Here is a 14,047-nt window from a genome sequence, read left to right as displayed (position 1 = left end):
TTGATTTTCCGATAGCTGTTGTTATCTGATAACAGTCTGTGGCATTCGTCAATATAATCTTTTTTATTCAAAATGACGATGGCCCCTCCCTTGTCAGCCTGTCTAATAACAATTTTGTCATTTTTCCCCAGGTCACGCAACATAGTGACTTCTGATTGACTGAAATTGGAGTTTTTAGACATCCCTTGAGTTTCGAGTTTCTGTACTTCTCGAAGGACCTTTCTTTCAAAAACCAGCGATTCCGGCCAATGAGTGTGATAGGGAGGACAGAAAGTGGAAGGATTTCTCAGGCCACTAAAATTAGTGTGGATACTGGTGGGTTGATCTTCAAAGAATTCTTTTAAATGCACTTTACGCATAAATGCATTAAATTCCAATCTAAATTTAAAAGGGTTATGATATTTAGACACAACAAAGTTTAGACCTTTATTCAAACAACGTTCTTCTTCTCCGGAGAGGGTCTCACTGGACAGATTAACTACCAACCCCGGTAACTGCGTGTCTGCATTCGATCCGTCGTCCACTCTTGCCGACTGTTCCGTCTGCCTAAAAAAGGTGGGCGCCTTGACCCATTTCTTACACCTTGATTTCCTCCTGAGTTACGGCCTCTTTGTGCTAAGGCATTCGTATTTCTTCCTTTTTGATCACCCCCATTGGTGTCTTCATTTTCATTGGGTGCCACCCCTTCTTCACTCGAGCTGTAAAATGTGTTCCTAAATCTCACTCTCCGGTTTGCTCTTTGTCCCCCCGTTGGAGGCCCAAAGTTGTAATCCTTAGTCACGTATTGGAAAGCTTTATCATGTGCAAAACTCGCTAGATCTTTTTTGAGTCTTTTAATTCTTTTAGTACTTGATTCAACCTTAAACGCTTGCATCTCCTTCATGTGGGCTTCTAATTTAGTTTTAAAGATCTCGATGTCGAAATTCTTTTTCATATCTTCTTCCAATGCATTTAAATCGACCAAGATTTTTTTCATGGTTTCTTGTGCTGTTTTGATGATTAATACCAGCCAATCTCATCCACACTTGTTGGCTATATAGCTCCATTTAAGTTTGAATTCTGCATTATCTAAAAAGAGCCTCGGTTCATTGTGTACTATCAGACCCTGTGGTAGGGCCTGGTTCTTGAGGTATTCCAGCATGATAATGGCATGTAGCTCAGTTCGTACCAGCCTCTTCCGAGTCTGTGTGAGTTCATTCCATTTATCATCTTTCCCAATGTCACAAAGCTCATTGTCTAGGCCCAATCCTGGTATAGAATTAAGGAGTTGTAAAATGTAGTCTTCAGTATAAGCAAGACTCTTGTCTGATGCCGTTGCCATGGTAGTGTTTTGGTATCAAAGAATGGTGGAAATTATCACCTCAATTGACCCAAAAAACATTGGTGTGGTATAGGCCTAGGCACAAAAAACTTTTCTTCCTACCACCATTAAGGTGGATCCCTACGAAACAAAGGTTGCCTCACAGAAGCGTTATTTCATTCAAGGGTTGCCCCACATTCTGGTGATAATCCCTCCTACCAAGTGAGGATATAATATATCTATTTAACCAAAAAGAAGGGACACGTACATAATCAATCAACATCACACGTTACCCTCAGTATTAGAAACGCTACCAGCAGCCACTTAGCAAATATGGGCTGTGTATAATCTAATGAGACAATTACTCCCACTTCTCTAAAAAGTCAAGTTTTAATTCATAGCACAAGTATCAAAAGCATTGAAAAACATATACACCACATAAAAGTATACAATGTTAAAAAGTAGTTTTTCCACCACACAGAATCAAGTTCATAAATGCTTGAAACACAAACGTAGTAGCAACTTAATTTACTCTTGCTCCCTACTGCGTGAAAATAGCCCAATTTATATAAGTTTCTGTCCTTGATGTTGTAAATAACTGGACATTCTTCAGGGGCAGAAGTTTGTTTTGTGCTTTCTGTAGGATTTTCTGTTCTTTCCTTTACAATTCCAGTTCCTATAGCTGAGGGTACATACAAACATATACACATTATTACATTGGCATTGTTGGTTCATTTGCTAAACCTTACCATCCCTAATCACCATTAGGGTGTAACAAGTATACAATTCATAATATACCTGTAACGAAAACTTGTAGTCCTAACTGTTTACAAGTTCATTAACAATTACAACTATTGTTATACACCTACCAAATGGTAAGGAGAGTTTGCCTATACCCAAACACACCTCCTAGGAACTTGTAAGTACCTCATCCCGCCACATGGACATTATTACCATGAGTCTCATTAAAAACTACCAAGGGGGAAAGCATAAATATGTGTTTCAAACCTCACCTTGGTCACAAAGACTGGTCACTTCTCTCTCGAGGAAAACTATAATTTTTCTTTCTTTTTCTTTAGAGTGTACCACCTCCAATGTAGGTCACTTATCGGATTTTACCCCTTCCATGGCTCTAAGACACAAGAAAAGGGTTCTAAGGGTTACTAGGATTAGGGGTGGGTAATCTATTTCCCCCTATAAGAGTATGTCATGGCCCTTACCTCCATAAAATGGTATTCGCAGTGCCAGGGCCGCAGTTTTCAGGTCCAATTTCCATATAAATTGTCCACTTTTCATTAAATGGATGGGTCAAGTTTCAATGCCTTGTCTGTAACAAAACACAGACCCCTCTTAGATTAAGTTAGGATTCCCTCGACTGAATTAAAGGTTCAAGACCTCAGTTCCCTTCTAGGAGTAAAGCTTACCTTTGTCACAGAACCAGTGTGTCTGTAGAGTATCTCCTGAAGATCAGCACTCAGGAAGGTTTCTCAAATGCAATCGTATAAAAGCCTAGAAAATTCTATTCTCGTTGCAGCCGCGCACGTAGCGATGATGTCATCACGTACGACGTAACGTGATGATGTCATGATAGGCCGCGCGTCGTAGCCGCGTCGTAGTCTAGGAGACGCATAAACAAGTGTAGGCTCACCGCACAGGTTCATTCCCTATAGCAAACCACTAATTTGTCTTAAAAAGCCCTTAAGAGCCTTATTTACACTGTGCATATCTGACCTAGTAGGTTGTCTAAATTCAGTAAACCTGCCATCCCAAGGGATCCCTAATAATCAGGTAGAGAGTTTTCTGTAAGAATATATTCTCTTGGTACTAATGGCAGTAAATATACATCTCATCGCCCTTTCTTAATTATGAAAAAAGGGGGGACTCCCCAAGGTGTGATGACCCCACACCAGTGTCTGTTCCGGTTGGTAAATTCTCTGTGTCCATCCATTTATATACATCTTCAGGGTTATTGAAGAAAATAGCACGACCTTTGTGAATTATCTTCAGTCTAGCAGGATCCAATAATATATACCTTAGATTTGGCTTACAATCTTCTTTTGACCGATATATAGTTCATCCATTGCTTCTGTACTTGTAAGGTATAATCCGGGCATGCCGTTATCATGGCAGACGCACGTTGGATCATACTTCCTTTGCGGAAGTGCTCAAGGATCTTTTCCCTATCTCAGTAGTTCAGTATCCAAGCTATTATTGGCCTCGGTGGGGCGCCAGGCGGCGGTTTCCTCATCAGTGATCTATGCTCCCTTTCTACCGTGAAGCCTTGAGTGAGGAACCCTAGGCCTATCTCCTGCAGCAAGAGTGTCTATGTAGTCAGTTGGGTTTGGTCCCTCTTCTCCTTGCGGGAGCCCAATAATTCTTACATTGTTGCATTTGACTCTTCCTTCTGTATCCTCAGCTCTCTCTTCCAGATTACACACCTGTTGTTGCAGTACTCTGACTTCTTCTGAAGTAACCTTCAGGCTACTCGTGTTCTCCGCCATCTCCTTCTCAAGTGATCCTGTGCTTTCAGCCAGTGACTGCACATCTTGCCTCAACAAGTTCACATCTATCTGATCGCTTCCATTTTGGACTCCAGCGCCACCTTCAGAGATGCTATGGCCTCCAGGATCTGCTGGTCGACCCCTTCTCAAGCGGCTGTTCCCCGAGATGTGCGGAGGTCGCTTGAGTAGTGGTCTCCGCTGGGTGCATGCCTCCAATGTAAGCTGTTTCCCTTTTCCTTTCTGAGCTTTGGATGTCATAACTTGACTTTGCCTTGCTCTTCTGCAGGCCTCTATTTCGATTGTGCCACTCAGGAATACCACTTTCACTGCTTTTCCTCCCAACCTTACAGGATGGCTCCTTCTTTTTTCACCACCTTCTGTGCGCTTGAGCACTACACATTAGCTGATAGGTACCCCTCACTACGCCATTCTCACCAGGTCCGTCGTGTTGTTCAACAGTTACATACTACTATGTTATGTTTGCTATGGGTATTTGGCCAAAAGTGCTGGTGCTTACTGTGGGTTCCTTGCCCTTTGTAGGGCCCTCAGTATGCTACAGGGTGCAAGCCTGGGGCCCTCAGTATTGTCTGCCGGTGTACTTCAGTGAACCAATTGCCCCGCTTTGCTCCACAATGTTATCTGCTTTTGGACAGGGGAGGACCCCTATGCATCCACTTCCTGCCAGCATGGATGCTATATGTCTCTGCTCAAGCCTATGTATAGTATCCAACATGTAGGCCGTGTTGCCAAGCTTACAGCGTGTGTTCCATATGCTCCTGTGTCAAGTATGTGTGCTATAACTGCAGGCCGTTATTCCCTTTGTCCAGCCCCCATTATAACGTTACTTGGGCCTTTGATGACCTGTGCCGTATTGGATAATGTTATCAGTGTCCACCAGCTCACATTTGGTGACTACATTCCCTATGAAATTGCTGGTCATATAACTCTTATGGACCCTTTGCAGCGTCCAAACTATTCATTTACCTCACCGTACTGGCGTGGGGTTGTGCAAGTCAGTACACCCCTGATGAAATTGGCTATCGCTCATGTGGCTATGCTCTGTACCATCCATAGTCTGTCGGGCTAGGTCAGAATTCTGCCTGTGCCCTAGCTTAAATGGCTACATGGCCCTTTTCTCTGGGGCTCGTAATTGATACCGCTGGTCCACTGCTCACTCCCTCACCAGGTCATACAGGTTTGTGTACAATTATCCGCACTTCCTGCAGCGGAGACTATGAACACAGCCCTCTACCTTCCTAACTTCCACGACCCTGCATGTGCCAGGGACTCTTCAGCGTTGCCTAGAGTCACATTCTGGTCGCCTGTGCCATCGTGCGACCCCCGGTAGGATCATAGCACTAACGAGTGCTCGAGCCCTCCATGCGACTCACTGTGAGGACCGCTGTCCCAGGCGTGTGAATGGCTGGTCAATCAGCAGCGCTTCTGATCCTAATACCGGTGCTGTGCCCTTCTTGCCAAGCTGTTGTCCCTTGGCTTTTGCTTCCGGTGAGGTTTTGGCCTGCGCCTGACTTTCAGCGCTCTGCTGCTTCCCCTTTGTTCTGCACCACCATCTTTGGTTCTTTTTCCATCGAGCCACGTCCCGGGGTTCAAACTGCTAGAACTCCATGAATAGGGCTCTCTACGTTCCCTGAGAGTGCCCAGATGTGCACACCGATTCCCTCCACACAGTGCTGTAACCACAGACGCTTAGGCTTGCATACTCCTCATTCTCAGGATAGAATCATGTACGGATCTCTGGAGCCACAGGAATCTCGTCCTACTGCGTGGCTACCTAGCCATGCCCCCATGCTGGTTATACTTAACCATGGGAGTTGCTGAGAATCTGCCAAACCTCCTGTCAAATGCTGATGTTTCAAAGGTTTTTGTTCTAGTTTGCTTGATTATACGATAACAGTCAAATTGCTTGGCTCTCTTTGTGCTGATCTAGATGCGCAAATATCTAAAGGTTTGGACCACTTCCAGTCGTTCTTTTGCAACAAACCGGTTATACTTCGGTTTATTTTTTTAAATATAATTTATCATTAGAATGTTTGATTTTATTTACATTCAATAGTAAATCCAATGCTGCAAAATAATCATTGGTCGCTGTCAAGGCCCTATGTAGGCCAATGGGGGTCGAGTCAAATAGTACTATATCATCAGCATCTGCCTGGTAGATAATTTGCAGATTCCCTAGCTTTGGAAGGAAATTTCGATCTCTCAAAGATTTTGCCAAAATCACTAATGTATAAGCTAAATAAAAAAGGCACCAGTAAACAACTCGCAGCAACTATTTATCCACTTTGTGAAATTCCCTTTTCAGTCTAAACGAACCATCAGCTTGGTATCAGTGTGCAAAACAATCAAGATGTCTACCAGTCCGACGGGACAAATTCATCTCCATTACCTTTTCCCAAAGGTGTCGACAAACAAACGCATGAGAAATATCCAGAAATGCACAGTAAAGTACTGTTTTCTCCTGTTTGCCTGCGTTTGCAGAAGATTAATTAAATGAATTACAAAGCAATTATGAGCAGTATTCAGGCCTTGCTATGGGCCGGACTGGTATTTGTTGATAATGCCGTTCCTATCTGCCCAAATACATAGATGATACAAAATAATAACCCCAAAGATTTTACTAGCGGCACCAAGGAGGGAGATTGTGCGGTAATTAGATGGAATAGCCCTGTCTCCCTTCTTGTAAATCACTACAATGTTTGCTTTCTTCCAGGAGGATGGCAAATTCTTGGCCTTCACAGTGTCACAAAATAAAACATACAGAATAGCTGCCAGAGGTTTGGGTTCAACTTTAATGTAGCATTCACTAAGCTATCCGGCCCTGGAGCATTTGAGACCTTGCCTTTCTTAATAGTCTCTTTTATCACTGATAAATCTATCCCAACCTGTTCTGACCAATTACTATTGAGTGAGAGAGACCCCCCCAACCCCTCATTTTCATGATAAAGGGAGGAGAAGTGTGTCTCCCACACACCAGATGCAACAGGCTGACATTGGAGAGAACATTGCTCTAACAGTTCTTCAATCAATCTCCAAAAGTAGGACGAATTTTTGGGAATAATTGAGTAAAGCATTGATTCTGCATCATTAATGTTCAGCAGAAATTGATGACTATTGGCCCAATTCTTATAATGAAGTCTCAAATTGTTTGCCTTTTCCTCATAGTCTAATCAAAGTTTTCTCAGTTGTCTCCTTGCTTTGTTAAACTTCCTCTGTTTTCCCGCAAGAAGGGTATCATACTTTTGTGTATAGCCTCAATTCTTAGTTACATTCTTTCACCTCCCCACATTAGGGGAATATAAACTACTCAAGGCCCTTTGAGGTGTCTTGTCATATATGGCTGGATTGAAAAATTCCCCATCTTCATTGGGTCCCATGTACAAAATAAATTCATTAAAATATAATGATAATGCTGGCTTCCAGGTCAGTGCTTGATTTATCGGATTGACCTTCAACACCACCAGGAAATTTAAACTTTGTTCATCACCGCAGTTATGCTTTAAGATCAAAACCAACATAGAGTGGTCACTAGATTTTCAAGGTAACACTTTTAGGCAGTTAGATTTCCAGAATAAGGATTTGGATATGAATACATAGTCCAAGGTGGATCTCAAATGGCCATTAGCCCAAGTGAATTCATGGGGGCTATCATCAATAAGGTTTCCATTGGCAAGGAATAAATCCCAATTTTGTAATTCTGGTCTTACTAACCTCCCTTTTTTTCTCACCAGTGAAGATAACCCAATCCTGTTTTTTTTCACAATACCACTTGGGATCCGGGCATTCATTATTAAAATCCCACAATATGATTTTATCTACATCCTCATGTTCTAGAGCATTTGAGACGAGGACAGAAGGGGCTTTCAAGAAGGTTTTGTCCTCAGATTTTGGGCTGAAGTATACATTAAACACATAACAGCAAACATCTGTTCAATTTCCACAACCACCAACCACTTACACCATTTAAATATCCTCCCGGTATGTTTCAATGCTAAACATCTTTAGACCAATACCATTTCTAAGGGCACATAGGGGACACCACATAGTTTGGACCAATGCTCCCTGCATAGCTTCCACTGTTAGACCCACATAATCATCTATTATAGGAAAAGAGGTTAACCAAGATTCCTGCAAACATAAAGAGTATTATGGCAGAGAAAGTAAATCTGTTTCTAGGAACTTATGTCCTCTACAATTTCAAGAGGCCAAACGAAGATCATCTATTCACTTAAAGATATTCTGAGTACTTCCCCCACCATGCAAAACAGACACACAGAGTTCCATTCATGTGGTGCTAGTAATATTGTAGGGTTTTCATCTGTAATTCTTCGCTGACCTGGATCTGAAGTATTAATGTTAATTGAGGGCGGACTACAAGATATCAAGTCATGAATAGACATAGAGGGGCGGGGAATTACTACAGGAGAAATCTCATTCAGCAGAGACTTTGGCTTAGCTAGGGCCTGCAACACGTCGTAGCCAAATGTTAGGAGCAACTCCAACTCAGACAGAACCAGGGCACTTACCATAAAGTATAACTTTGCCAAATTTAATCTGCCCTTCACTGGAAACTGAACCCAAGCAATATCGCTAGAGGAAATCAGTCTTAAGCTAGGTATTTTTAAAAAAGTGCCAGAATTTGGCTCCGATTTAAAGGGAGTGGGTCTCTATTAGTAAAAAACCTTGTTCAAGATCAATGTAAGTTCCTTTGATAGAGTTGTTTTCCCTTTAACTCCTTGCTTTTCAATTTCAAGTTGGCTGAGATTAGTCCCTGGGTAATGACGTGACATAGGGTAGAAATGTCCCCCTCTTTCGTTGTGGCCATTGTGAGTTAAATTACCCAGGCCAGTATTCTGGTTTACAAATTCTAGTGGTTCCACTGTCTCACCCAACCCGCTTAATACTGAACTCAGTGTTATGAACCTTCTGTCAGTTATCGCAACAGAACAAGGGGCTTTGTCCACTAATGTGAGAAAGGATGACTGTAATGAGTCATGCTGGCTCTTAAACTGATGATCTTACTTTTCTAGAACAACCAATGGAGCATCAAAATACATGTTTATCGAATTTTGCACATGCACATGCTTACTTTTGCCTGATCAGCCTTTGCTTAAGAAACAACCTGATTTTGGTGTAAATGTTTTTCTAATTTTTTTTATTTTAAATTCCACCACAATTTACAGACTTTGCATCACAGTATTCAACATATCACAATACAAGTCTCATCCGTGTGTTCCCCTATTCCGCCCAAATCCCCCACCCCTGTCGCTTTCCACCCCATCACTATTGTGCGTTTTTAGCTAATATATATGCTAGATCCCTCATTTGTTCAAATGTTTAGCCCTTTTAGGCCTTGCGAATCCTCCCAGCAAAAAGGCCAGGGGGTTTCCAATGTTCAATGTGATATCCGCTTTTGCTAGTGCTTGCGCAACCTCCTCCCAAAATCTCCACACAGGGCCAAAACATGTGAACCAGATCTGCATTCACCTCCCCACACTTCAGACATGATTGCATCGCTGTTTGGCTAAATTTTGCTATTCTATTCAGGGTTAAATATGCTCTGTGGGTGATATATAGTTGAATCTGTTGAAGCCTTGTGTTTCTAGATACTTTCTTGTGGTACACTATGGCTCTCTTCCACACTGCGTCTGACATTGGTTCTTCCAGATCCGCCTCCCATTGCTGTCTCGTCTGCCCCAACTCCCTCGCCACTTTAGACATTAGCAACTTGTATATCCTTGAGACTTCATGCCCCCCTTACGATACATCGTAAAATGTCTCAATAGTGTCATCCATCTGTAGTGGAGCTGCGGTCTGCGGCCATCTGTGTCTCACATTCCTCAACAAGCTAATATGTGTAAGGTTTTTCCCCGGATGCACTCCTGTCTCCTCTATCAGCTCCATAAAATCTTTGGGCACCCCTTCTTTCATCAGGTCACCTACCGTTGCTACCCCTTCAGGTTTCCAATATCTTCTCACTTTCAACCTCAATTGGTCACTCGTACCTTCTAACGCCACTATCGGGATCTGCAGGGAATATGGTGCAGTGTTCCCCAGCAATTGACAGGCCCTACGACACATTGCACACCCCAGTTTCAGCAGCCTGGGTGAGCAGGTTGTACAAGAGTCCCTTATCCATATGACTTTGTTTAGAAAAAAAACTGGGTCCCATTGTTTGCAACAACCTCGACTCATTTATCAGACAGCCATTTCGCTACAAATTGTAACTGACTAGCTAAGAAATACACCTCAAAGTTGGGTAGTTTTATAACCCCTAGGCCGTACGCATTCTGAAGCTTCCAAAGTGCCACCATGCACCTCGAGTTGTTCCACAGGAAGGTCCTGCATATACTGTGCAGTTTAACGAAGAACAACCTCGGTATAGCAAACAGGACATTTGTAAAAAAGTGAAGGAGCCTAGTCAGTACAATCATTTTCACTAGCGATTCCCGTCCCATCATGGATAATGGCAGTCGAGCCCAGAAAGAAATGGAATTCTCAATGCCCCTCATTGCCCTCACTGTATTTCGTGTGTGTTCCATTTGAGGATCATGATAGATGTCCACTCCCAGGTAACGGAATTAGTCTAGTTCCCATTTAATTGGCAGCACCGGTAGCAGAGTTTCTCATATATCTTCTTAATGGAAATAAACGACTTTTGCAGATTAATTGTTATACCCGAGAATACTGCTTATCGCTCCATCATGTCTAGTATATATTGCAGATTAGTCTTGGGGTAGTGTAAGTAGAGTAGCATATCATCTGCATACAATGAGATCAAATGTCTTCCTCCTGGTGTATCTATCCCTGCCTCCCCATATTCATCACGTTACCCATAAATCTCGTTCAATAACATCTTGTATACCTTTTGACCACTACATTAAAAGCCGCCCATAGTCTGCCTGCTGACCTTACACTGCCCTTATTATGCTTGAAATATACCATCACCTCCTCTCTCAGGTGTTCTCCGAACCCTACATCCCTTAGCACTTGTGCCCTGAGTCTCCATGTCTGAATCCTGGCACGGGGCGGGAGAGCCTGCCATATGACCACCAGAGGGGCATGGTCCGAGAAGACCCTAGCTTTGTAGTTAGCTTGTGCAAACTCTCCTAACAATTCTCCCCCCGCGAACACGTAGTCCAACCTCATGTAGAGATTCATATAGTGAGAATATACGCACCCCTGCTGATGCATTGTTCTCCACACACTCTTCAATTTAAATGCGTGCAGCAACGTGTTTAGTTCTTTCGTTGCCGGAGCTGGATGAACAAATTTACATTCTGATCTGTCTAGTGCCGGGTGCAGTGTACAATTAAAGTCACCCCCCCATATTAATGCCCCCTCCCTATATGGGCCTATCTTGGTATAAGGATCTGAAATACACAGCTGTATTGTGATTAGGGGCATATGTATTAATAATGCATATGTCTCTGTTCTCCACTCTGCCCCGTACCATGATCATCCTACCTTCCGTATCTAAGTGGGTCTGGAGGACCCTGAACAGAACTGTTAGTGCTACCCATATCAGCACTCCCCTGGCATATGCTGAGTATGTAGAACCCAAGGTCACCCCACCCCATTTACGTGCCAAGGTATCCTGTCTATCTTTGGTCAGATGTGTTTCTTGCAGTAGGGCTATGTTATTTTTTGGCGTTTTAAGTATGCCATTACTCTGTTCCGTTTGATGTAGCAATTCAGCCCCCTAACATTCCAAGTTGCTATCTTAAGTTCTCCCATCTTTTCCTAGCATAACCACACTCCCCTTCCAGCTCATCTCACCACCCCTCTCCTACTGTGAATGTCTATGAGCCAACTTCCCTCTAACTACCCAACTACACTCCCCTCCCTATCCCCAACTGTTCCCAACATTTGCCCAGCTTCGAAACCGACGCTCAGACATCTCTGCATCTCTCTCCGAACCCGGCTAATTGTCGGAGTTCAGCGTGTAGCGGGAAGATACTGAACTACTAGTATCCTATTTGTTGTAAATGGTTTTGAAGACAACGTGGGCCCAGATCCCTGAGGTACAAAGATAGGTGCCAATGTTAGCACCCTCTTTTGTAATTGACTCTAATCCTCTGTAAGGTTACTCGCTGGCACAAAAGCCCCCACAGGAGATCTAGTCAGTGCATCCACCAAGGAGGAAATGGGCGTGCGTTCTTCCACAATGGCCAAACCTAAGTCGGCCGATTCTCCTATGCTCTCCATCTCAGAATACACTTTGGTGTAACGTTTTGATGATGATTTTACAAAATTGTAAATGGGACCCTTAGGCACTCTCTTCTCAAGATTATTAATTTCTTCTTTGCCTTCCTTGATATTGTTAATGTTTCTGTTTGGGGTGACATCCTCTTCTCATTCTGATTTAACAGAGAGCCACTAAACAAGTCTTCCTTCAGGACTCCGTGGCAGTGGGAAGACAGACACACTGGCACCGTCGCTAAGGGTGCTGGCACTTCTGTGAGGACTCTGCCTATCAGGGCCGCAGACCTGTCGGGCGCAGCGGCCCCTGCAGGCAGATTCGTAGCGTGGAGGACCGCCACACTTGTAATGAGGCCCATAGTGTTTAAAATGAAATGTTGGTCATGGAACTCCTCTGCAATAACGTCATAAGAGTTAGCCATTTTGACAGAGGGTAAAGTTCAGAGCATGGAGGGCCGACCCAGGGGTATTTGGGGCCTCATGTGAATTTGTGTGTAAAAGTGGGTAGCAATCTTCCTCCTGCGTCAATTCCCCTGGAGAAAGATCCAATGGTGATGTTATTTTGTGACCTAGGGGCTCAAATGTAAATAGTGACGTAATTGCGAAAGATTAGTAGCAAAAGTTAGTTGAGGCCCTGGGAAAAAAGATATACGGCGGGCTCCAGGTGCAGTTGCTACTGATTTAAGCAATGAGCCATTGCCTTTCAAACTGTCCATATCCTGAATGGCCTCAAGAGCACCAATGTTTTTGTTTAGGCAAGATAAGTTCAATAGCGCTGTATCAGTCAATGATGACCATGCCAATGCCAGAGGAGGAGGGCTCATGGGAGGTGACAATGCCATGGCTGCTCTTTCAAGGCAAAGAGCTTTCCCTCCTTTGACAGCCAAATTAGAACTGTGGCAGAGCTCATCTCTGCTCCGTAGCAAATAAATGTTCATTTACACAAGTCAATGCAGAAGTTCCAAAGATTTGGTGCTTGGTGAGACCAGAGAAATTATAGGCGATCAAGTTAGATTGAGCACTCGTTTAGCATTTTCACTCACCAATACTGCAGGGTTTAACAGGTAGGCTATGGAAGACATGCTGGATGTTGGCAGCCCAGTAACCACATGTGCTTATCACACACCCACAGAGCCCCAGCGGACCACTGCAGACCACATTCAACACCACTTCCACGCCACGATGCGCACCGGGGCCGGTGTTAAGTAGGAAAAATATTCAGGGCTCCACTTCAGAGCTCCGCCTCCACTGCAGTAAAGATAGACTAGATATTGTTCGCCTCTGCACCGGTATCTGCCAATACAGACCACTTTAAAACACCACGTCCATGCCGCGCTGTGCGCCTGGAAGGGGGGTAAGTAGGAAAAATGTTCATGGCTCCACTTCAAAGCTCCACCTCCACTGTAGTTAAGATGGTGGAGATACTGTTCCCCTCTGCACCGGTATCTGCCACTGCACACCACTTTCAATAACACTTCTATATTTTTGTGAATAGTTTCATAAGATTCACCAAATGCTGCTAAAGTCATAAAAGTTTCAAAAGGTGTTCTTCCTAAGGGGAGATTCACTTAACCGTGACAGCAAGGTTATTTTCACTGACTTGTACTAGATCGATAGATATCTAGGAGGATACGTAGATACACAAATTGATAGTCATATCTGCACACAAACACACACACTCACTTTTATCATAATTTTTTAATGTAATGGTTCATATTTTCTCATGCATATTTCATTGAATGAGTGTCAGCACCAACACTCTGAACCATGCTGTGAGTGAGAAAAGGGTAGGACATTTAGTTATTGTCAAGCATGCAAAGTAACTGCCAATGCTTAGTGAAACCATTATTATATGTATTCTATGTACCCACTAATTACAACCTTGAACTAGAGAATAAATTGTATACATTCCTGCAAGTTCAATTTAAAGGTTCAACAAATCAGGAGGCACCAGATTGCCCTAACCAGCATTTGCCATATGCAGGACAGGGAATACAGTACAAAGGGGTGACTACAGTAGGTAAAA

The 14,047-nt window shown here is 43.3% G+C and overlaps 1 protein-coding gene across 3 annotated transcripts in view; it reads right to left on the bottom strand.

Annotated features, from left to right (window-relative positions):
* The window catches only part of HNF4G (hepatocyte nuclear factor 4 gamma), an 836,697-nt gene that overhangs the window by 264,176 nt on the left and 558,474 nt on the right, over positions 1 to 14,047 (bottom strand). The gene's annotated exons all lie outside the window — the stretch shown is intronic.

The sequence above is a fragment of the Ambystoma mexicanum genome, chromosome 5q (assembly GCF_040938575.1).
Source record: "Ambystoma mexicanum isolate Mex_15411 chromosome 5q, UKY_AmexF1_1, whole genome shotgun sequence".
Classification (NCBI taxonomy): domain Eukaryota; kingdom Metazoa; phylum Chordata; class Amphibia; order Caudata; family Ambystomatidae; genus Ambystoma; species Ambystoma mexicanum.
Note: the sequence above shows the minus strand (reverse complement) of the source record. Positions and strands in the feature narration are given on the sequence as shown.